Source organism: Eretmochelys imbricata, chromosome 1, assembly GCF_965152235.1.
Source record: "Eretmochelys imbricata isolate rEreImb1 chromosome 1, rEreImb1.hap1, whole genome shotgun sequence".
NCBI lineage: Eukaryota > Metazoa > Chordata > Testudines > Cheloniidae > Eretmochelys > Eretmochelys imbricata.
Genome location: NC_135572.1, coordinates 157845960 through 157868742, shown reverse-complemented (window position 1 = coordinate 157868742; position 22783 = coordinate 157845960).

Sequence of the window (22783 nt, the reverse complement as noted above, 5' to 3'; positions counted from 1 at the left end):
TGTAAATTCTTAAGTCAGTAGAGAAATGTATACTAAAGCCTTATGTACTCTAAAATTCTGGCATGCTATGGGACCCACTTTTACGGGGTTTTGTTTTGATTCCAGAACATAGTTAAAACATAGATTGGCAAGACAAAACCGCTTTGAACACTATCACATAACGACTGGATCCCACAATATGGCATATTCTTGTATTGGTATGGTTAACAAGAATATCTAGAATTATAACAGTTAATACAAACAAAGAATTTTGGAAGGGATAAAAACCTTAAACAAATCTCTAACAAGGATTAGGATGAGACTTTCATGGGGGCAGATTATATCATATCTGCGTACTGTTGGATTTTTGCATTGAGACATATGATGCTGGCCACTGCCAGAAACAGGTTTCTAGATTAGATGGATGTTGGGTCTGATCCAAATGACAATTCTTATGTTCCATAGTATAGGGGGACCCTACAAATCCACAAGGTAGTAGCAACTGTTGCACATTTAAACTTTAGCATAATTATGTTGCCACACTAATCAAATATTCAGTGTGGTGTTGCCTCACCTGTTACCAAATTGTATCTTTCCCCCTGCAGCTGTGTAGCTACAAGTTCTAACCCTTCATGGGGTTTCTACTGAGAGTTTCTATAAGGTATTTTAGTCCATAAATCTCACCTACCAAGGGATGGTCTCCTCAGACAACCATACTTCTGCTTATCTGTTAGATCAACACAAGATGGAAATATATCTTTTTTTATTCTCCTTCTTGTCTAGCTACAGATTTACTTCAACTTCAACTATGGATTTAAATAAATTGCCAAATCACAGTAACGAGCACATAGGCTTAATAATGTGGTATATAATAGACACAATGATCATACTAATGACAGGTTTTGTCTGTGTACATACATTCTTCATAATTTTAAGAACATTTTTTTCTTTGTTTGCAGCTGACTTTTGTTATTGCACTTATGTAACCATTTTTCTCTTCCAGAAATGTTTTGATGGGATTAAAAGCAGGGAGGGTTTGAGAGTGGGAAGAGAATTTCATATAATTAAACAAAATTACCTTCGCCTTTTCTCAGATTGGTAACTCTGTATCAGCTATTAATGAAGAATTAAAGGAGGGGTAACGTAATTAATGAAAATCAAGATGGGTTTATGGAAAATAGATCCTGTCAAACTAACTTCATTTATGTTTTTGATGCAATTACAAATTTGGTTGATAGACAATAAGGTTGATGTAATATACACACAGACTTCTGTAAGGCGTTTGACTTGTTACCACATGACATTTTGATTAAAAAAACAAGTACAATATAATATTAACATGACACATTAAATGGATTAAACGCTGGCTGAATGATAGGTCTGAAAATATAATAATAAATAGGGAATAGTTATTGAGCAGGCATATTTCCAGTAGGGTTCTGCAGGGATCAGTTCTTGGCCCTGCACAATTTAAAATTTTTATCAATGACCTGGAAGAAAACATAAACTTATCACTGATAAAGTTTGCAGATGACACAAATTGGGAGTGTGGTAAATAATGAAGAGGACAAGTCACTGATTCAGAGTGATTTGGATCACTTAGTAAACTAGTATCAGAGAGGTGGCCGTGTTAGTCTGGATCTGTAAAAGCGGTAAAGAGTCCTGTGGCACCTTATAGACTAACAGACGTATTGGAGCATAAGCTTTCGTGGGTGAATACTCACTTCGTCAGATGCATGACAGCTTATGCTCCAGTATATCTGTTAGTCTATAAGGTTCCACAGGACTCTTTGCCACTTTTAGTAAACTAGGTGCAAGCAAACACTGTGCATTTTAATATCGCAAAATGTATACATCTAGGAACAAGGAGTATAGGCCATACTTCCAGGATCGGTGAGACTATCCTGGGAAGCAGTGACTCTGAAAAATATCGGGGGTCATGGAGTATAATCAGCTGAACATGATTATTCTCCCAGTGTAACACTGTGGCCAAAAGAGCTAATACAATCCTAGGATGCATCTACAGGGGAATCTCGAGTAGGAGAAGAGAGGTTATTTTACCTCTGTAATTGACACTGGTATAACCACTGCTGGAATACTGTGTCCAGTTCTAGTGCCCACAATTCAAGAAGGATGGTGATAAATTGGAGAGAGTTCAGAGAAGAGCCATGAGAATCAATGAAACATGTCTTATAGCAGGAGGCTCAAGGAGCTCAATCTATTTAGCTGAACAAAGAGAAGATTAAGGGATGACTTGATTACAGTCTGTAAGTGCCTAAATGGAGAACTAATATTTAATAATGGGCTCCTCAATCTAGCAGAGAAAGGTATAATATGATCCAGTGGCTGGAAGTTGAAGCTTGACAAATTCAGACTGGAAATAAGGTATACATTTTTGAATGCGAAGGTAATTTAACCATTGGAACAACTTACAAAGATTTGTGGTGAATTCTCCATCACTGGCAATTTTTAAATCAAGATTGGATGTTTTTCTAAAACTGTGCTGCCTAGGAATGATTCTGGGGAGGTTCTGTGGCTTCTGTTGTTCAGGTGGTCCGACTAGATGATCACAATGGTCTCTTCTGGCCTGGGAATCTATGACCCTATTAAGTTATCCAATGTTCCTTGGAAGTTGTCCCTTCTGAAGGGGCTCTTCTAGATTCTAGTGAAGAGCAATTTTTTTCCTGTTGAGTTGCTCTGTGTGACCCCTCTCATTCAGGGATTATTTGTTACCTGCCTCAGGCCAGGTGTACACTACAAGGTTTGTTGGCATAGCTGTTACTGGTCAGGGGTGTGAAAAAACCCACTCTCCCTCGTGACATAGTTATGTTGGTAAAACCCCCACTATAGACACAGCTGTGCTGGCAGAAGAGTGCTTATGTCAGCATAGCAAATGTTGTTCAGGGAGCTCGTGTTACTGTGCCAACAGAAAAACTCCTCCCGTTGGCATAAATTGCACCTATACCAGGGGACTCTGCTGGTGTAGCCATACCAGCAAGCATTTATACTGTAGACAAGGCGTTAGTTTGAGTTCTTGCACCTGACCTCTCCTAGCTTGGACCTTGTTGTCTGTCTTTTCTCCTGCTTTCCCTCTTCCCCTTCTCATGTCCCTTCCAAGGAATCGCCAATACTTTCACTTATTGCTATCCAGCCCTTGCTGCTGGTTTAGAATAGGAGATTTAGCTTTCTGCCAAACCACTGTTCTCCTTCTGTACTTTGTCCAGCAGGTCCTTTCATAATTGTAATTCTGCCCCCCAGCTGAAACTGTTGAAATCCTTATAAGGGGTTCCCTGAAGGAAAGCTGTTGGCTGAAGTTCCCAAGGAACTGGAATAGTGTAGCTTTCCCTTTATTGTAATGAGGACATGTTGGTTTTCCAAGAAATCGTAAGCTACGTTTTAAATTATGTGTGTGACATATGTAGAGGCACAGGATTGAGAATCATCTTGTTCAGATGTTGGCACTGCACAACGTAATGTTAAGTGGTAAGTAGTGGTTCCCAAATGTTTAGGCAGCTCTAGCAGTTTACCTGAGTAAGACTTTGATTATACAGGCCAATGGCTGCCTTCATGTCATTTAGTTAGGTGAGCTTTGACCCCCAGTAGAATTCGGGATATTTGGAGTAATTGAAAACTTTTTTGTAAGACGGAGAACACCCAGATTAAAATAGGTTGGTAGCAGCAGTAGTACAGTGGGTCCCAGGCATGTATGCCTGATAGAACCAGCACTGGGGATCACTGGGAGCACATTTTCAGAACAGTGGTGGCCTGATGACATGTCACTGAATGGATCACCCTGAATGATTCATGGTCTGATCAAGCCTGATTTCTGCTGAGATGGGTTATTTTTGGATGTATCCCAGCGTTCTGTAATTAAGTTTCTGATTCCTGGATGTAGTCTGTGATGGCTCTCCCAGCTTGCCTCCACTTTAAATGTTCAGTGTAATGTAGGTTGGTACTAACTAGTCCTCCCAGCTGGTATTTCGAAAGCTTCCCTGCCCTGAATCAATTTGGAGTCAGTGAACACTAGTTTTTGTTCTTAAAAAAGGTGGCTATACTTATTTAATGAAATATTGGTTACAGAATGAATTGTGCCACCATCTTAATGAAATAGCTTTTGTGAAAATAAGGAAACTGAAACGGTAGTACTTCTTTTTGAGTGAAGTTTTGTTTTCTGTAGATTAGCCGGAATGCAGTTGTTTGACCCATTTGATTGACAGAGAAGTTCTCATAAATCCATACCAGCACATCTACAGATAAATTTAATAAAAAGCTAATGTAAAAGACAGCCACACAGTCTGTGAAAACAGTAATTTAAAGGAGACTTCATACTTTGATTGAAACAGGTCCTTAGATTACTCTCCTTTTGAGATCTAAAATAGAGCGCTTTATCAAGTCCTATATTATCAAAAGTAAGTGCTACTTAGTAAGAGTGCATAAAATTATCATGATTGAGCTATGGACGTAGCTTTTGGGAAAAGACTTGGTGGCCTTAGAGAAAAGAGTAAAAGTCATAGGCAGGCACAACCTTCCCCTCCACCCCTCCTAGTCTAGTCTTTCCTGTTGCTGAGTTCTGTTAGCCTTCTGTGAGGTTTAACTCTCCCACTCAACTTGTTTGTCAGTTTGATTCACTGGCTTACATGCAAAATATCTCAGAAGTCACAAATATATTCTTTATGAATGGGCAAACAGCCTCCTTCCCTACCCATTCTGAAAATGTTGGGAGTGCAGCAAGTCTAGCCTTCATCATACCAAGAGTATGTCTACATTGCAATAAAATTCTGCAGCAGTGAGTCTCCCGAGTCCATTGACATGGGCTCTGTTTGCGGGGCTCAGTCTGTGGGGCTAAAAATGGCCATGGAGGCATTTGGGCTGGAGCCTGAGCTCTGAAACCCACCCCCCTCACAGGGTTTCAAAGTCCGGGCTCCAGCTTGAGCCCGAATGACTAAACTGCAATTTTTAGTCCCGCAGCCAGATCCCTGGGAGCTCAAGTCAGGTGACCCAGAATAGCTGTGGTCAGACCATGGGTCTTTTATTGCAGTGTAAATGTGCATTTTAAGGTCAGTAGTGTGATGTTTGTTTGTTTTGTAATTAAGGATGTAGAGGCTAAGTATTGGTTCAAATGTGTAAGGCTCTAAGGTACAACTTTTAAAAAACTATGTTTTGTCTTAGAACTTCTCAGGATTGAGCAGAAACTTCCAAAACTTCAATTGTCTCCTGAAAGTCCATGTATTTATATGATTATATATCATTGAAAAGTGCTTTACAAAAGCTTTCTCCAAACCAATGCCCATTAATGGTATGATGTATGAACTGTGTTTTAAATGACTTGGATCCCACAAAAATATGCTATCATTTTTTTAAGATCATACTTAAATTGATATGTCAGTTGTCAGTGTGACAATAAATGTATGCTTGTTGAAGTCAGTGGGACTGCTTGTGTTTAAGCATATGCGTAAGTGTTTACAACATTGGGCCCTTAATGTACAATAACTATAGTTCCCAAAGCAGATTTTATGAAGTGTGCATTTTCAACACAACTCTTAAAATGAGTGTTGTAGTGCAGGCTGACCACCCTTGTGTAATTGTGTGTGCATTTATTGAAAGACGGGGAAAGAAAGGGCTAAGTATTGCATTAGAATAAGCAGGGATGGTGTCCCTAGCCTCTATTTACCAGAAGCTGGGAATGGGCGACAGGGGGTGGATCACTTGATGATTACCTGTTCTGTTCATTCCCTCTGGGGCACCTGGCATTGGCCACTGTCAGAAGACAGGCTACTGGGCTAGATGGACCTTTGGTCTGACCCACTATGGCCGCTCTTATGTTCTAGTATGATTCTGCAGCCACAAAAAGCATACATCCAGGATGCTGGTAAGGAGGAAGGAATTGATGAATGGCTATATGTGGTGGGGTTTTTTGTTTTGTTTTTGCTGCTCACCATTTCCTAGTAACTTTTTAAAAAGCATTCTCTGGAAGGAGGTGGCATGCTATGCAATAATTTCATAATCAATGTTATATGACTAGATAGATAAAAATCTCAAACTATAAATAAGGGGTTCCAATCTTTGAAAATATTACTCAATAACATACCTACATAGCTAAGGACTAAGTTTGCTATCTCATTCCCTGGTGAAAAATACCTGTGGTTCTGTGCTCCTGGCAATTTAGGATCAGCTAAATGCTTAATCTCTATTGACTTCAAGATTCCTGCTTGTGTTGGTCAAGTCAACTGTTTTTCCCTAACCCTGTGGTATCCTATGTAAGGATAAAAGGGACAGGAAAATGCTTGAACTATGGAGTGGAAAGTGCTGTGTATATTTGTAGAGTAGAGACTGTAGGGAGGAGAGAGTTGTTTGGTGTCCAGACACCCCAAGGAGAGAACAGAATAGTTAAATGCCCAAAATAAACAGTTAGACCAATTGATTGCATACTATGCTATTTTGCTCTAAATGTATATTGAATAAGGTCTCCTGTGAAAGCTTGTAATGTTCTAAACTAAGTAATCACTATGAGATATATATGCCAGCTATACTTATGAATTTATGTATTTGTGTATATAGAAAACTGTGCTCCTAATCTGTGGTGTATCATCAGCTCTATCTCATAGCAGATGATGATGATCATCAGGATGATGAGCAGTCAGAGAAGGGCACCTCCCAAACCAGTTGTTTACATGAAACAGGTTTCAGAGTAGCAGCCGTGTTAGTCTGTATTCGCAAAAAGAAAAGGAGTACTTGTGGCACCTTAGAGACTAACCAATTTATTTGAGCATAAGCTTTCGTGAGCTACAGCTCACTTCATCGGATGCATTCAGTGAAAAATACAGTGAGGAGATTTATATACACACAGAACATGAAACAATGGGTGTTATCATACACACTGTAAGGAGAGTGATCACTTAAGATGAGCTATTACCAGCAGGAGAGCAGGGTTGGGGGTGTTTCTTAAGAGCATAGCTCTTTTCCCAAACCTAAGCTTTCTACCCCACAACGAGATTCTCAGTCTAGTGTTAAAAGGACTGACTAGCCCACCCTTTGAACCCATGGCCACTTGTTCTTTAACTCACCTCTCCATGAAGACGGCATTCCTGATCACCATTACCTCAGCAAGAAGGAGAGGGGAGATAGCAGCCCTGATGGTGGATCCCCCCATCACCATGTTCTTCCCTGACAAAGACACACTTAGCCACAGCTGAAGTTCCCATGAACCAGCTCATTCACCTTCCAATCTTTTATCCCAAGCCTCACCAGGGTAATAGGGAAGCCATCTCCATACACTCAATGCTTGGCCTTTTATTTGGACAGGACAAGAGCTTCCAGAAAATCTTTGACACTCTTCCTTTCCATTGCAGATAGATCAAAAGGTACAACGATTTCAGCTCAAAGACTCTCTAAATGGGTCTCGAACTGTATCCAACTCTGTTAGCAAATTCACAGTTTAGCACTCCCATCTACAGTCCACACGCATGATCGGTTCCCTCGTCTATCGCCTTCTTATCCCTAGATCAGAAATCTGCAGAGCAGCTACATGGGCATCTGCATATACCAGGGCTCGGCAGCCTTTCAGAAGTGGTCTGCCAAGTCTTCATTTATTCACTCTAATTTAAGGTTTCATGTGCCGGGAATACATTTTAACGTTTTTAGAAGGTCTCTCTCTACAAGTCTATATTATATAACTAAACTATTGTTGTATGTAAAGTAAACACAGGTTTTTAAAATGTTTAAGAAGCTTCATTTAAAATTAAATTAAAATGCAGATCTTATCAGTTCAGTGCAGTGGTTCTTAATCTGGGGTGCACGCGCGAGATGCCCTTTCTGGGGGTGCGAGACATGCGAGATTTTTTTAGACGGTAAATCATCGAAAACACAAATTAAGCACAGGCACATAAGTACAACTACTTTGCTTCATCAAACCCATGTATTTATTAACATTATGCATTTTTAAATGATTACTGTACTATACAAAGTTTTTAAGTTTTCAAGTTTTTAAGCTAATTGTAGTGTAATTTTTATAAGGGCTGCAGAGCGCTGGGCCCAGGCCAGGAGCAGAGCCCTGGGCTGGCTCTTGGTACCCCAAGCCAGCAGGAGGGCTGAGCAGGGCCAGAGGCTCAAATCCCGGCTGGCAGGGGGCCAGGCGGCTGGAACCCTAGACCAGCAGCAAGGTGAGCGGGGCCGGCGGCTGGTATCCCAGGCTGGTAGCAGGCTGAGCAGGGAAGATGGCTGGGACCCCGGCTGGCAAGGGGCTGGCAGCCAGAACCCCAGATTGTCAGCGGGCTGAGCTGGGTGGCAGACAGAACCCCAGACCTGTAGTGGCTCACCCGCTGCTGGTCTGGGGTTCCACCGGTTCCTGGCCGCTGGCTCCACTCAGCCTGCTGCTGGCCAGGGGTTCTGTTCACTCAGGCCAGCAGCGGGTTGAGCGGGGCTGGCGGCCGAGACCCTGGCTGGCAAGGGGCTGGCGGCTGGAACTCCAGACAGTCAGCGGGCTGAGTGGGGCCAGCGGACAGAACCCTAGACTGGCGGTGGGCTGAGCAGCTCAGCCCGCCACCGGTCTGAGGTTCCGTCCGCTGGCTCCTGCCAGCCAGGGTCCCGGCCACCGGCCCTGCTCAGCCTGCTGCCGGCCAGGGGTTCCATTCACTCAGGCCAGCAGCACGTTGAGTGGGGCCGGCGGCCGAGACTAAAAATGGGCTCGCGTGCTGCCTTTGGCACGCTTGCCGCAGGTTGCCAACTCCTGGCATATACATTTGCTACTCCTGAGGGAATTCTGTGCCAAAAATTTAAATATTCTGCACCAAACAAATTAATATTCTGCACACAATATTTTAAAATTCCGCAAAATTCTGCATATTTTATTTGTCAAAATAACACAATATAATCACACCGTTTTCAATTATTTGCTGACAAGTATTTTGAAATAAATTACCAAAATAATTGAAAACGGTGTGATTATATTGTTGTGTTTCTGTTATTTTGATATTTAAAATATTCAGAACTTTGCAGAATTTTAATTTTTTGGTGCAGAATTCCCTCAAGAGTAGCAGGGTTCTGTGTGGTGCAGTCTGGGTGTGGGCAGCTTGGTGGGGGGTCTGGGTCCAGGGGGGAATCTGGATGCACAGGGCCTTCGTGCGGGTTTCTGGGTGCAGGGGGAATGGGACTCTACAGGGGAGTCATAGAATCATAGACTTTAAGGTCAGAAGGGACCATGATGATCGTCTAATCTGACCTCCTGCACAACGCAGGCCACAGAATCTCACCCACCCACTCACTCCTGTAACAAACCCCTGACCTATGTCTGAGCTATTGAAGTCCTCAAATCGTGGTTTAAAGTCTTCAAGGTGCAGAGAATTCTCCAGCAAGAGACCCATGCCCCACGCTGCAGAGGAAGGCAAAAAACTCCCAATGCCTCTGCCAATCTGCCCTGGAGGAAAATTTCTTCCCGATCAGCTAAACCCTGAGCATGTGGGCAAGACTCACTAGCCAGTCACCGAGGAAAGAATTCTCTGTAGTAACTCAGATCCCACCCCATCTAACATCCCAGGTGAAAGTGGTTAGGGCTCAGTGGTAAGGGGGGGCAAGGGGGCTTGGTGGGGTGGGGGGCAGGGTGCAGTAGGTTGGGGCTCAGTGGGGTGGGAGTCTGGGTATGGGGGGCTCCTGATGTAGGAGGTGAGACTTGGCTGGGTGGGTGTTTAGGGGGTTTGGTGGGGGGGTTCTGGGCGTGGGGGGCTCCAGTTACGGAGGGAGCTTGGGGGGGGTGGTTCCTGGTGCATGGGTATGAGGAGGGGGGTCACTGTACAGGGAGCTGCTCCCCCTGTCTGCCCAACCCCCATGCATCCAGACCCTCCCGCACCTAACCCCCAATGCTGAGCCTCTCCCCCCCACCCCACACCTGGACCATCCCCCCTCCCCACCCGCCCCATGGTGCAGAGCTTCCTGCAGCCAGGGGAAGTTTCCGGGCTTGATCATCTGACCCACTCCCAGCTGCTCTGTGCAGGGAGGGGGAACTCCATCTCTGTCCTCCTCACTGCCCTCCCTCCCCCCGCCAAGCTGGGACTAATGTCCCTGGGTGGCCAGGGCATCCCCAGACCCCCCTCCCACCAGTGATTTATATCTCCCCTGGCTGCCTGAACAGACACATCTGAACAGCTGGGGAGGGATGAGTGAGTACTGGTGCAGCTTCTCTTTGCTTCCCCACAGAAACCATTTTCTTCAAGGAAGCAAAGAAAATCTGCGGGGGGAGGGGGGGCATTTTTGTTTTGTGCCACAGTTGTGCAGAATTTCCCTAGGAGTAATTTGCAGAACACACTCTGCCATCCTGGGGGACTCTGCTGCAGACGCCAAATTCGGCACCACAGTACTATCCTCCATCACAGACTTGATTCCAAAGCCTCAGCCTCCAGTGGGGGATACTGCTCGGTCATCACCTACAGTGGAGCACCCATAGGGACACTTCTCGAAGAAGTTGTTACTCACCTTGAGCAGTAATGATGGTTCATCGAGATGTGTGTCCCTCTGGGTGCTCCACCCTCCTCCCCTATACTTTGGAGTTCTCATCCTACACTCTGCGGTAGAGAAAGAACCGAGGAGGGTTTGCCCGCACAACGCTGACTAGCCTCTTGGCAGACCATGTGCGGGCCGAACACACACTGCTGCTAAATTTCTTTGATCAGCAGCACAGGGATTCAGACTCACCTGCAGTGGAGCACCCATAGGAGGACACATCTTGAAGAACCATTATTATTGTACAAGGTGAGTAACTATTCTTCCCCCCACCCCCAAAGCATAGTTTGTACTCTAATGTGGCAATGGGATCCAGAAGCCTCTCTTGACAGGGCTTTCTTCAGAGCTTTGTAACTGCGCAATGCCGGGTATCTAGTCTAATTTCTTGAAGCATTTCACACCACTCCCCCTCTCTCCCCGCTCACAAAGTTTACCTTAAAAAAAAAAGTAGTGGGGTGATTTGTCATAACACTGTGTTTATAGGAAGAAGAGGTCTTGGTAGCCAGGAAGCCCTGAATTCTAATCTCTGTTCTGTCTTGCAAGTTCCATACTTTCGTTAGGGCTGAAGTCTCTCTTGCTTCTTTTCAGCCCCCAAAGCGTCTTCTCTCTTAAATCTCCAGTTGTGACTTTTGGCAAATCCTTTAACCTCTCGTCCTTAATTTCCCCCTTTGTAAAATGGGAAGAATGTCTTTGTGCCTCACATGGTCTTAACAGTTGCACAGCATTTTGAAGATGAAAATTGCTGTTTATACACTATTGTCATAATGTTGTAGGATGCCTGTACAGTTAAAATCTTCCTCAGAAACAGTTTTCCTTATAAAATGTGTTGTTCTTGGGGATGCTTAACAATAGATCAGAGCTTTATAATACTGTTTAATCTTTTTTTAAATGCTTTTATTAGGTCACAAAGTTCTGGAAAATCACTGTATCATGTATGTTTCTGGATAATTTAAAAAGCATACTGTAAAGCAGGTGCTTGAAGTAATCAGTGAATAAACCACAGCAAGGTTTTCTCTGTTTATATATTTTAAAAATGACTGTCTGTACAGAGATGCAAATGGATTGCACTGGAGAATATGAGCCATAGTGCTCCTTTGTATTGTCCAGTATTGCTCTGTAGGTCACTGAGAGTAGGTTATCCAAATTCAGTATTAGTCACCTGTCGCTGGGAGGGCAGGATGTAGAACAGATGTCCATTTCAGTGGGCCCAATCCTCAAGAATTTATCCATGCAAAACTCTTGCTTGGTTTAGAGGGTGTGGTTTGTTAACCTATTTGTTCAAGGGCTACTATATACCCCTATATTAGTCACTTGAAAGACGTTAGCTTCAACCTTAATTGTAAAGGCAGATTTTTCCCTTCCTAAGACTGATTTTTGTCACCCCACGGCATGGCTGCTGCTGGCCTGGGTCAGCTACCTTTGGGACCTAACCCTACTCGTGGGGCTCAGGCTATGGGACTAAAAATTACTGTGTAGGTTTTCAGGCTCAGTGAGGAGGAGAGGGTCCCGGAGCCTGGGTTCCAACCTGAGCCCAAATTTCTACACGGTAATTTTACAGCCCCACGAGCCCAAGTCAGCTGACCTGGGCCAGCCGTGGGTGGTTGGTTGCTGTGCAGAAATACCCTAGTTTTCCTTGCCAGATGTTCAGGCAATCCCTGGGATAAGAGAGATTGCTGCTGCTGTTTAGGCAGGACAAGTGGTGCTAGCTGCTGCTTCTCTTCAGGTAAGAGAGGGGTCTGGAGAGAGCCCCTGCTGCCACCATCCCACCAGAGTCTTCTCCTTGGGTGGTAACAAAAGCCTTCTCCCCTTCATATTGCTCCAGTGAAACCACTACCTTAGTATGAGTCCTCGAGCCAGCCCTCACCTGCTCTGGAGTCAAAGGCACATGGAGCCAGAGACTCCACTTAGTGCTGTAAGTGATGAGGCTACTTCTGCTCAGCTGCTTCTCTACAGAGACCTCACGATAACTGAGTCTGGAGTTCCCAGAATGACTGGCTGTCCCGAAGCAATGTTTGCACATAGTGCGGGAATAGCCTAATCCTTCTGGGTACTGTACTTTTTAATAAATACAATTTCTTTTTAAAAGGATTAAAATATGAGGCATTTATAAAAAGAATGTTTTCAAAACATATTGGAATTTTAAAATCCTATGAGAGAGTTAATATGAAAGTACTAGTGGCCTGATGAATTCACAGGAAAATGATTAATACATAGCACCTGTAAAGTCTACTTATGGATGATCGGTGCATGAAGCTTAATGATTAGTTGCTTCTCATTAATAAGTAATTATGAAGAACTGTATTTTGGGAGTCTTTTTTTGCTGACTGAAGGCCATTTAAAGACCTACAACTCTGAAAGCCATCAATAAATCTACAGAAGTTTCCTTTTCAGTGGCTTCATTTCATAATGTATACTGAAAACCTGGGGATAACGGGAGGAATTTTTATATAGTCTCAACTAACATGGGATAGATTTCAGCCCTGAATATAATCAGTATTTTTAAAGGGTCCCTCAGGTAGCATGCTTGGGACTGTGCAAAAAATAAAGAAAAATTTTCAGGTAATAGAAGAAATTACCATCTTAAAGATCAAACAAATAAAACTTATCAGGACATCTGGAGTAAAATATGTTTAAAAAATTGATTCAGGGGAATTGGAGAAGGGATTGAAGGGAGGCAAACAAGCCTGTGCCCAACAGTGATAACAAGAAACCTGTGTATTTCCTCTACATTTTATAGTATATCCATCACCATAGAACTTAGGGGCTGTATATAAAAATAAAGAAATCATGGCAGTGAAGACAGCACTTTTTGTCATGACAGTGTTTGCTTCTATAATAATAATTAAGGCTTAGCTCTTGCATCCATAGATCTCAAAGTACTTTATCAAGGAAGACAGTGTCATTATTCCCATTTTACAGATGGGGAAACTAAGACAAAAGGAGGTGACATGACTTGCCCAGTTTCACTCAGCAGGCTAGTGGCAGAGCCTGGCTTCTCATCTACATTGTTATAATAATGGCAAGATAAGTTTCCAGAAGCTTTTTTGTTCACCTTACTCCTTTCTTCCCCTCACCTCTTGAAACTGGGAGATAACCATTTGGAAGAAGCATCTTCAGAGACTTTTATGTCTGTGGGATACTTCTGCAAAGGTTTCAGATGAAACATTTTTGCCTTGGGGTCTGAACTGTAGACTAGGAAGTAATAGAAGAAGCAGAGATGATTTGTTTCCTGTCTAAGGGAGAAGGCTGGCAAACTGATTCATGAACTTAAAAAAGGAAGGCCACAATATCCTCCAAGATGTATGATATATAAGACCAAAAGCAGATGAATGCAACTCTGAATACTCTACACCCTAAAACTAGGAGTGCAGAGAACACACTCAAAGTTGTGGTATCAAAATAGCCAATAATAGCATAGTTTAGGTTGCAATATTGAGTACAATGTAAGGTTTTATGTCAGAAAGAAACCACATAAGCTTTTTAATGCACATGCATTTATGTTTCATTGAAAACTTATTTGAAATGGAAAACCATTTGCTTTCAAATTCTGATGTATTGCATGCCAGTGCACTGCTATATTATTGCCCCAGAGAGTAGATATGCTGCCCTGATGGGCACCCGTGTTACATTTTAGGGACTTCAATTTTGGCATTATTAGTCTTATTTAAGTGTCTGTAAATGAAAAGCTATACATACATACACAATGGAAAGTCAAAGTTCCTTTTGAAATGTCAGGAAGGCAGAGTTCAAAAGTAATTGTCAAGTCTGAAAACACACCTATTCCAGGAAGCATTCCAGTTACAATTATTGTAATCTGATTTGATCTGCAATTCTCACAGTTTTCTTTAGTTTGGGATATTTGGGACAGAGGTTATTTTCTTTATATGGCATGCTGACCTATTACAGTGCACACCTTACTGAGAATATGTGGGAATTAAGCACATATTTTGAGTGTTTTGCTGAACTGGGGCCAGTGTAGGGAACAATCCTACACTGGTTGGGGAAGGACTAGATAACCCCTACTAGGCCTCTTCTGTTTCTGTTCCACTGATACATTATTGAAATAATTGGTAAGTTAAAAATATCTAACTCATAGAATACTGGTGACTTTAAGAAGCTCTTTCAGGGTTGTGGCAATTGTACATGGAATTATCTCTGAAACATTTCCTCTAGAGTGGTATGCCCTGTTTGCAGTGAGTTGAAAATTTGGTGACTTGTTTGAGTGCAGCATCTGTAATAGTGTCTGTTTTTATTAAAATAAAACGTCAAACTGGCTTTTCAGCTTTGCTGGAGGCAATGGTAAATTAAATAATCATTGTGTATAAATACTTGTGACACATCGGAGTTGATGGGCAGACCATTTAAGTTTTATTTTTCATCCTACATAAAACAGGATTTTTCGGTTCCCAGTGCACCAGGATTGCTGACTGTCTCTTTTTCCATACTTGACCTAACTTTTTTCTTAATATATTTGGTCCCAGTTTGACTCGTACTTGGTAATACCACTTTCCAAAGGTATATAAATTCCAAAATGTAGACGCTTTCTCTAGAAGTGTAAGATTTCTGCTAACACCTTATATTAGAATATCATAACGTAGGCAAGGGAAACTTGAAATAGGCAATATACTTTAAACAAGCCACCTCCAATGGAAGTAGGTCTGTAGTATGCAGTATGATTGAGACTGATTGACATGGAATGCAAAGTTTTATATATAGTAATTCTTGAATTCACTAACCAAAAAAATAAATAAATAACTTTGGGTAGATCTACACTGCAAAATAATTAAATAAATAAATCCTGTGACAGCAAGTCTCAGGATCTGGGTCAACTGACATGGGATCTCACTTCTGAGCTAAAAATAGCAATGTAGACATTTCTACTTGGGCTAGAACATGGGCTCTAAGACACTTTCCCGTCACTGGGTTTCAGAGGCTGAGCTACGTTGCAATTTTTAACCCCATAGCCTGTGCCCTGTGAGCCCAGGTCAGTTGACCTGGGCTCTGAGACCTGCTGTGTAGACACACCCTTAATGGCTGAATTACAAAGAAAACTCTTGCGAGACTATGAGGGGGATTAAAAAAAATTACATTTGGCTTAACTTTTCAAAATAGGTGATTTTTTTTTAATCATTGTAGTTTGATTTAAAGAGATTTTCTGACGAGGTTACAATTTTATACATGGTTCTGTAAGGTTGTAGTATCCTTTTATTTAAAAAAAATGATTGAAATTCATAAGAGAACACTTTTTTTCCTTGTGGGCAGGGCCAGTGTAACCACTAGGCGAACTAGGCGGCTGCCTAGGGCACCAAGATTTGGGGGTGCCAAAAAGCGATTGGCGTGGGGCAGAGTAAAGCAACCAGGATGGTCATGACGGAGGCTGGAACTCTGTCCTCACCTCACACCTGTGGGGAAGACAGGCCTTCAGACACCCCCTCCCGCCTGCATTGCACTTTCCAGCCCAGGAGCAAGAAACCATTTCACACCTTAGCGCAGGGGGGAGCTGAAGCCCAGAAAGGGGAAGTAACTTACCTGAAGTCATCCAGTGAGTTGGTGCCAGGGTGGAGAATAGAAGCCAGATCCCAACTTCCAGCTCTGTGCTCTGATCCCCAAAACAGCCCTTTCCAGATCCGGGGGGGGGGGCTCTAGCCACGTGCAGAAGACCCAAGGCCATTTATTTTCATTAAATATGTAGACTAAATAATGAAATTAATAAATTTTCAAGCCGAACGTGTATTAATTCTAATGAACAATACCACATTATGCAGTATTCATTTTTGAAAGTTTATAATAAGCGATGCTCTGGGGGGAGGGGAGGAGAAGGGGGAGGTGCAAGGTGGAAGTTTCACCTAGGGCACAAAATATCCTTGCACCGGCCCTGTGGGAAAGGGAGAAAACCAATCAGTTGAAACATAATCTGTGGCACCTCCCGCAGGGAGGAGAATGGAATTCTCCTGTTACTCCTGTTGTTGCTATGTGTGAGCAATGTTCCACAGTGATGGTGATAACAAAGCAACCTCCTCCCTCCACCCTCCCCCCCCCCTTCTTTTGCATCATGTTTTCAAAAAGAAGACTTCTTTGCAAGTGCTTGGTCTGCAATTTTGTGCAGTTCACAATTTGTGATCCTATGTAAATGACTGGGAGATTGGGAGAATTTTGACTTCTATCTCCATAGGTTCTTTTAAGGGCAGAACTGCTCTGTGGCTCAGCTCTGTCATCTCTCTTTCCCCCCTAATGAATACTGTACCTTTGGTAATAAAGACAGCAAAGCCCAATTACAAATAGATCTCCAGGGGACTATATAAAAAGCAAACAAATATTCTAGTTTTAAAAGGTATGTTGGGACCCTTAATGTTTTTACAAAAAGAAAAGGAGTATTTGTGGCACCTTAGAGACTAACCAATTTATTTGAGCATAAGCTTTCGTGAGCTATGGCTCACTTCATCGCTGTAGCTCACGAAAGCTTATGCTCAAATAAATTGGTTAGTCTCTAAGGTGCCACTAGTACTCCTTTTCTTTTTGCGAATACAGACTAACACGGCGGCTACTCTGAAACCTGTCATTAATGTTTTTAGTATCTTCAAGAGCTTGACAAGTAGTTTATTTTATGTCTCTATTATAGATATGGCCTCATTTAATCCAAGTATATTTTTAATTCTGTCCAGAAACTTGATAGACACGTTGATCAATTATAGCATCTCTCTTTCGTCTCTCTTATCCCTTACCCCCCTCCCCCACTCTTCTCCCCAAAATGGTGGCTTGTGGAAAGGGAAAACTGGTGAAACCTCAGTGGCACAGTAGCAGCATAAGGCTTTTCAGGAGATTTAAAGTTCAGGAGGAGATGTAAAGCTTATGGCAGCTGTTGCCACATGTTGATGTCTTAACGGTGAACTCTGTGTGTCCCTGCCCTTTCCTTGGACTCTAAGGAGTGCTTTTGCAAAAAATAAAATAAAATCATGTAACATTTCTGGTGTTAGACTGGTGATGGTTTTACATTCAGCCAGTAGCAGAGGTTGCAGTGCTATGGTACTTCATAGCCACTCGGGGCCTATTATAGTGAAAATAGGCATCCAAGAAACCTTATCTTCTGTAAGACAATTAGTAAAACTCTTGTTTCATAGTTGTAGTATAGCAGCCACAATCTAAATGGGTTCAGATTATGTATTTTGAGGATAAAATTGTGCCCTTTTTGAAGGAGTAAGTTTTTTGACTATAATGAAAATTAAAGCACTGGACCCAACCTACATTGGGCTAGTAGACTGATTGTCTGCAAATCCAAAATACTTTCTGGCTTGTCAATTGTACCCTAAATAATAATTAGTAATTACACTTAAATTAGTATTGGTCACTAAGATCATCCAAAACTTTGGGCTCTGGACTAGTAGGTTGATTAGTGAAAAAGAAAACTGCTAAAAAATTTTAGTAATTAGATACATTCAGAACTGTTTTTGCAGAGTGGATTTGCTTGTGTTTATTCCCATTAATGTAAAAACAGTGCAACAAAAAGGCATATGTTCTCTTCAGCTTTTACCTGCTTGCTTCACTGTGGCTTTATTACAGGTTGAACCTCTCTAGTCTGGCACCCTCAGAACTTGACCAGCGCCGAACCAGAGAATTTGCCTAACCATGAGAGGTCAATATTGTAGTGAGCGGGTCTCTCTTTATTTTTCTCTCGCCGAGGGACAGAACAATGCTTGCAACGCTGCCTAGCCAAGGCTTACCAGCTCTCTTCAAAACAAAGTGTTAGTGTTGTTACATCTTTTTACTGTATTGGCACAAGGAAATAAGTAGATAAAGCATAAAAAACATAAAATAAAATCATGCCGGACCACAGATGTTGCCGGACCAGAGAGTGCCGGTCTAGAGAGGTTCAGCCTGTAGTATGGAAGCTTATTTCCCACCTTAAAAAAGGCTTCTTCTCTTTGTGCCCTGCTTCCTTTTTAAAGCTGGGGGAAACGCTACTGATCTTAATGATATTGAGAAAATGACGGCTGTTGGAGAATGGATTTTATGAAATATCAGGCAATTTAGACTTCTAGCTTTGTTTCTATTTTGAAGGGAAGAGAAGAAATGATCCTTTCCTACCCTAGCTGATGCTGAGCCTGGTACAGATTCTCCTGGCATAATGAGCATCGCCTCGTTTTCATTCCTGGCTGCTGGGTCCTATGGGGAAGTGTGCTATTGAAATAAGCTATTACAGACGAGGTGGTGAGGGTGGGTTGGGAGCAGAATGGGTTAGGGAATTATTGATGAAGGAGATGATAGTGTTTCACCACTAGGTTGTTTGAATCCTACATAAGTCAGTAGTCACTGAGGGCTGTTATTGTCTGGCTGTTCAGTGGTTTGTATATGAAATGTCCATTGGGAATTGGGCTTACATTACTGAGAAAATGTCCACTTCAAGAGCCACCAGCACTAATTAGCACTTTCAGAAGTTGAGCCAAGGACTGAATGAGCATGGAGACTGAATGATTCTTACACTTCTAGAGGTAAGTCTCCCTGTGTCACAGCTGAGGTATGTTGGTGGAGAACTTTGGGGAAGCGTGTACTGCTGCTGCCCAGGCTGTACTTTTCATGGAGAGACTCTAGGGACGTCAGCTGAGCACCTTTCAGGATCGCTAAATTCTTACCAAAATAAAGCTCCAGAATTATTGTGTGGGAACATCCAACAGCCAAAGCTCTCAAAGCTATTTCTCTTTTCTGCTACTTTCAACATACATCGTTGATTACAGGATGCTGTTGACAAACCTGCATCACACTGGAAAATCTATGAGAGACCACTTGGGGAGAGAGGGATATGCTGCAGACTCTGCTTCCAACTCTACGCAGATGAAATTCAGCTGTGTATTTTATTCTTCATAGATGCATTGAACATCCTCACTAAAATGACACCAGAGATATTAGAGATCAGCACCTGGATGACCAGTACCTGGTTCAGACTGATCTTGGGCAAGAATAAGATGATTTTGGTTGGAAGAGGGAAATGCTTTGAAGAGCTAGCTGCCCACTGACCTCCTGTTCTATCCCCTGTAAACTCCAGTTTTTCTAAGCGGTGTAAAAGCCTTTAGGTTCTGCTTAACCCTATCACTAAGCCTAAGATCAGGTACCATTTATGGCAAAAGTGCTTTCTTCCATCTTCATCTTCCTAGGAAGCTTCACCACTCCCTTCTTGATGAGGAACTGGCCAGATTGATCCACATGTGTGTCACCTCCAGACTGCATAATTGTAATTAGTTTTATGGCAGATGAAAGACATGCAAAGGCTCCAGTTTATGCAGAATGCAACAGTCCACCGCCTCAGCGGTCCAGGCTGCCATGCACACATCATCCCTGAGCTCTGAATTCCCCACTGGGTCCTTCCCAGCTGCCACTGCCAAGTCAAACCCTGGCCATGATCTTCAAAGCCATGAGTAGGTCAGGAGCCAACTATGTTAGCAACTGCATCTCTGCCTATCACCCACCAAGACAGCTGTGTTCCTCTGAGACAATACAGGTATCAACATCCAGAATGAAATACCTAAGGGCTGGAGATTAAGCTTTCTCAGATGAAGGAGCTTTTGCAGCAGGAAGAGCTACCAGAGGAATTAGACTAAATCAGATTCTGAGCATTTCTAAGGCTCACTGCAAAACTCACTTTTTTTTATTAGTCTTTTCCATTGTAACTGGGAAGGATGGGCGAGGAACATGAGCTTCTTAGAACCCTGGAAGGGAGAAACCCAACATACCTCTGGAAGACCAACATAGGTATCTGTTTACATATTTATCCTAGCTTTGCAGAACTTGGATACTGTGATAATGGGCTCTTCAGAATATTTTCTCTTACAGCTTTCTAAAGTGTTGCCAAAGGAGGCACACAGTCTAAGTCAACATCTGCCATTAATCTGATGCTGCCTGCCTGGCTTTCAGCTAAGAACCTATTCTAAAGAGATGCCGAATTCATTTTTTTTCAGTGTGTGGTACTGAATCTCTAAACAGAAATTATCCCATTTCAGTACATTGTTTAAAAACTAGGAAAGGCCTAGTTTGAGTTCACTTCATATAAGAGCACCCAAGAGAGTGTATTATAAGAGCTAGATATTATTATCATTATCTGGCCACAGTAGTATCTGTACTACATACCTACATGATAATTATAACTGCCTACGACCACCAACTCTTACAACATTTCTGTTTAAAAACAAAAAATAAACAAACAAAACAAACTAGGAAACTAAATGGCAAAAAACTTTAAGGCAGAGGTAAGGCTGCCTGATGCCTATCTCATGGCCTTTGAGAACGTCAAGTTCAGCAAATCTCAAACACGTGAAAACCAGGAAATACAGAGTTACGGTACATGTCCATACAATGTTAACTCTTCCCTCTTTGAGTGATGCCCCAATACTCCCATAAAACATACACTCTGCCTTTGTAATGTACTGAACCAGAGCTAGGCCCCTTACTGAATGAGGGAGGCAACCTAGTGACAGAGGATGTGGAAAAAGCTAATGTACTCAATGCTTTTTTTGCCTCTGTCTTCACAAACAAGGTCAGCTCCCAGACTACTGCACTGGGCAGCACAGCATGGGGAGGAGGTGACCAGCCCTCTGTGTAGAAAGAAGTGGTTCGGGACTATTTAGAAAAGCTGGACGTGCACAAGTCCATGGGGCCGGATGCGTTGCATCCGAGAGTGCTAAAGGAGTTGGCGGCTGTGATTGCAGAGCCATTGGCCATTATCTTTGAAAACTCATGGCGATCGGGAGAAGTCCCGGATGACTGGAAAAAGGCTAATGTAGTGCCCATCTTTAAAAAAGGGAAGAAGGAGGATCCTGGGAACTACAGGCCAGTCAGCCTCACCTCAGTCCCTGGAAAAATCATGGAGCAGGTCCTCAAGGAATCAATTCTGAAGCACTTAGAGAAAAGTAAAGTGATCAGGAACAGTCAGCATGGATTCACCAAGGGCAAGTCATGCCTGACTAATCTAATTGCCTTCTATGACGAGATAACTGGTTCTGTGGATGAGGGGAAAGCAGTGGACGTGTTGTTCCTTGACTTTAGCAAAGCTTTTGACACTGTCTCCCACAGTATTCTTGCCAGCAAGTTAAAGAAGTATGGGCTGGATGAATGGACTATAAGGTGGATAGAAAGCTGTCTAGATTGTCGGGCTCAACGGGTAGTGATCAATGGCTCCATGTCTAGTTGGCAGCCGGTACCAAGTGGAGTGCCCCAAGGGTTGGTCCTGGGGCCGGTTTTGTTCAATATCTTCATCAATGATCTGGAGGATGGTGTGGATTGCACCCTCAGCAAGTTTGCAGATGACACTAAACTGGGAGGAGAGGTAGATACGCTGGAGGGTAGGGATAGGATAAAGAGGGACCTAGACAAATTAGAGGATTGGGCCAAAAGAAATCTGATGAGGTTCAACAAGGACAAGTGCAGAGTCCTGCACTTAGGACGGAAGAATCCAATGCACCGCTACAGACTAGGGACCGAATGGCTAGGCAGCAGTTCTGCAGAAAAGGTCGTAGGGATTAAAGTGGACGAGAAGTTGGATATGAGTCAACAGTGTGCCCTTGTTGCCAAGAAGGCCAATGGCATTTTGGGCTGTATAAGTAGGGGCATTGCCAGCAGATCGAGGGACGTGATCATTCCCCTCTGCAGTAGACTGGTGAGGCCTCATCTGGAGTACTGTGTCCAGTTTTGGGCCCCACACTACAAGAAGGATGTGGAAAAATTGGAAAGAGTCCAGCGGAGGGCAACAAAAATGATTAGGGGACTGGAACACATGAGGAGAGGCTGAGGGAACTGGGGATGTTTAGTCTACGGAAGAGAAGAATGAGGGGGGATTTGATAGCTGCTTTCAACTACCTGAAAGGTGGATTCAAAGAGGATGGCTCTAGACTGTTCTCAGTGGTAGCAGATGACAGAACAAGGAGTAATGGTCTCAAGTTGCAGTGGGGGAGGTTTAGGTTGGATATTAGGAAAAACTTTTTCACTAGGAGGTTGGTGAAACACTGGAATGCGTTACCTAGGGAGGTGGTGGAATCTCCTTTCTTAGAAGTTTTTAAGGTCAGGCTTGACAAAGCCCTGTCTGGGATGATTTAGTTGGGGATTGGTCCTGCTTTGAGCAGGGGGTTGGACTAGATGACCTCCTGAGGTCCCTTCTAACCCTGATATTCTATGATTCTATCTACATCTGCCCTATACTCAAACACTTAGGCCTGGTCTACAATGAAAAGTTTTATATCAGCATAGATTCATTGCTCAGGGGTGTGAAAAAACCACACCCCTCAGCAATGTAGCTATGCTGATATACTTCTGTGTCTTCACTGGGGGGTTA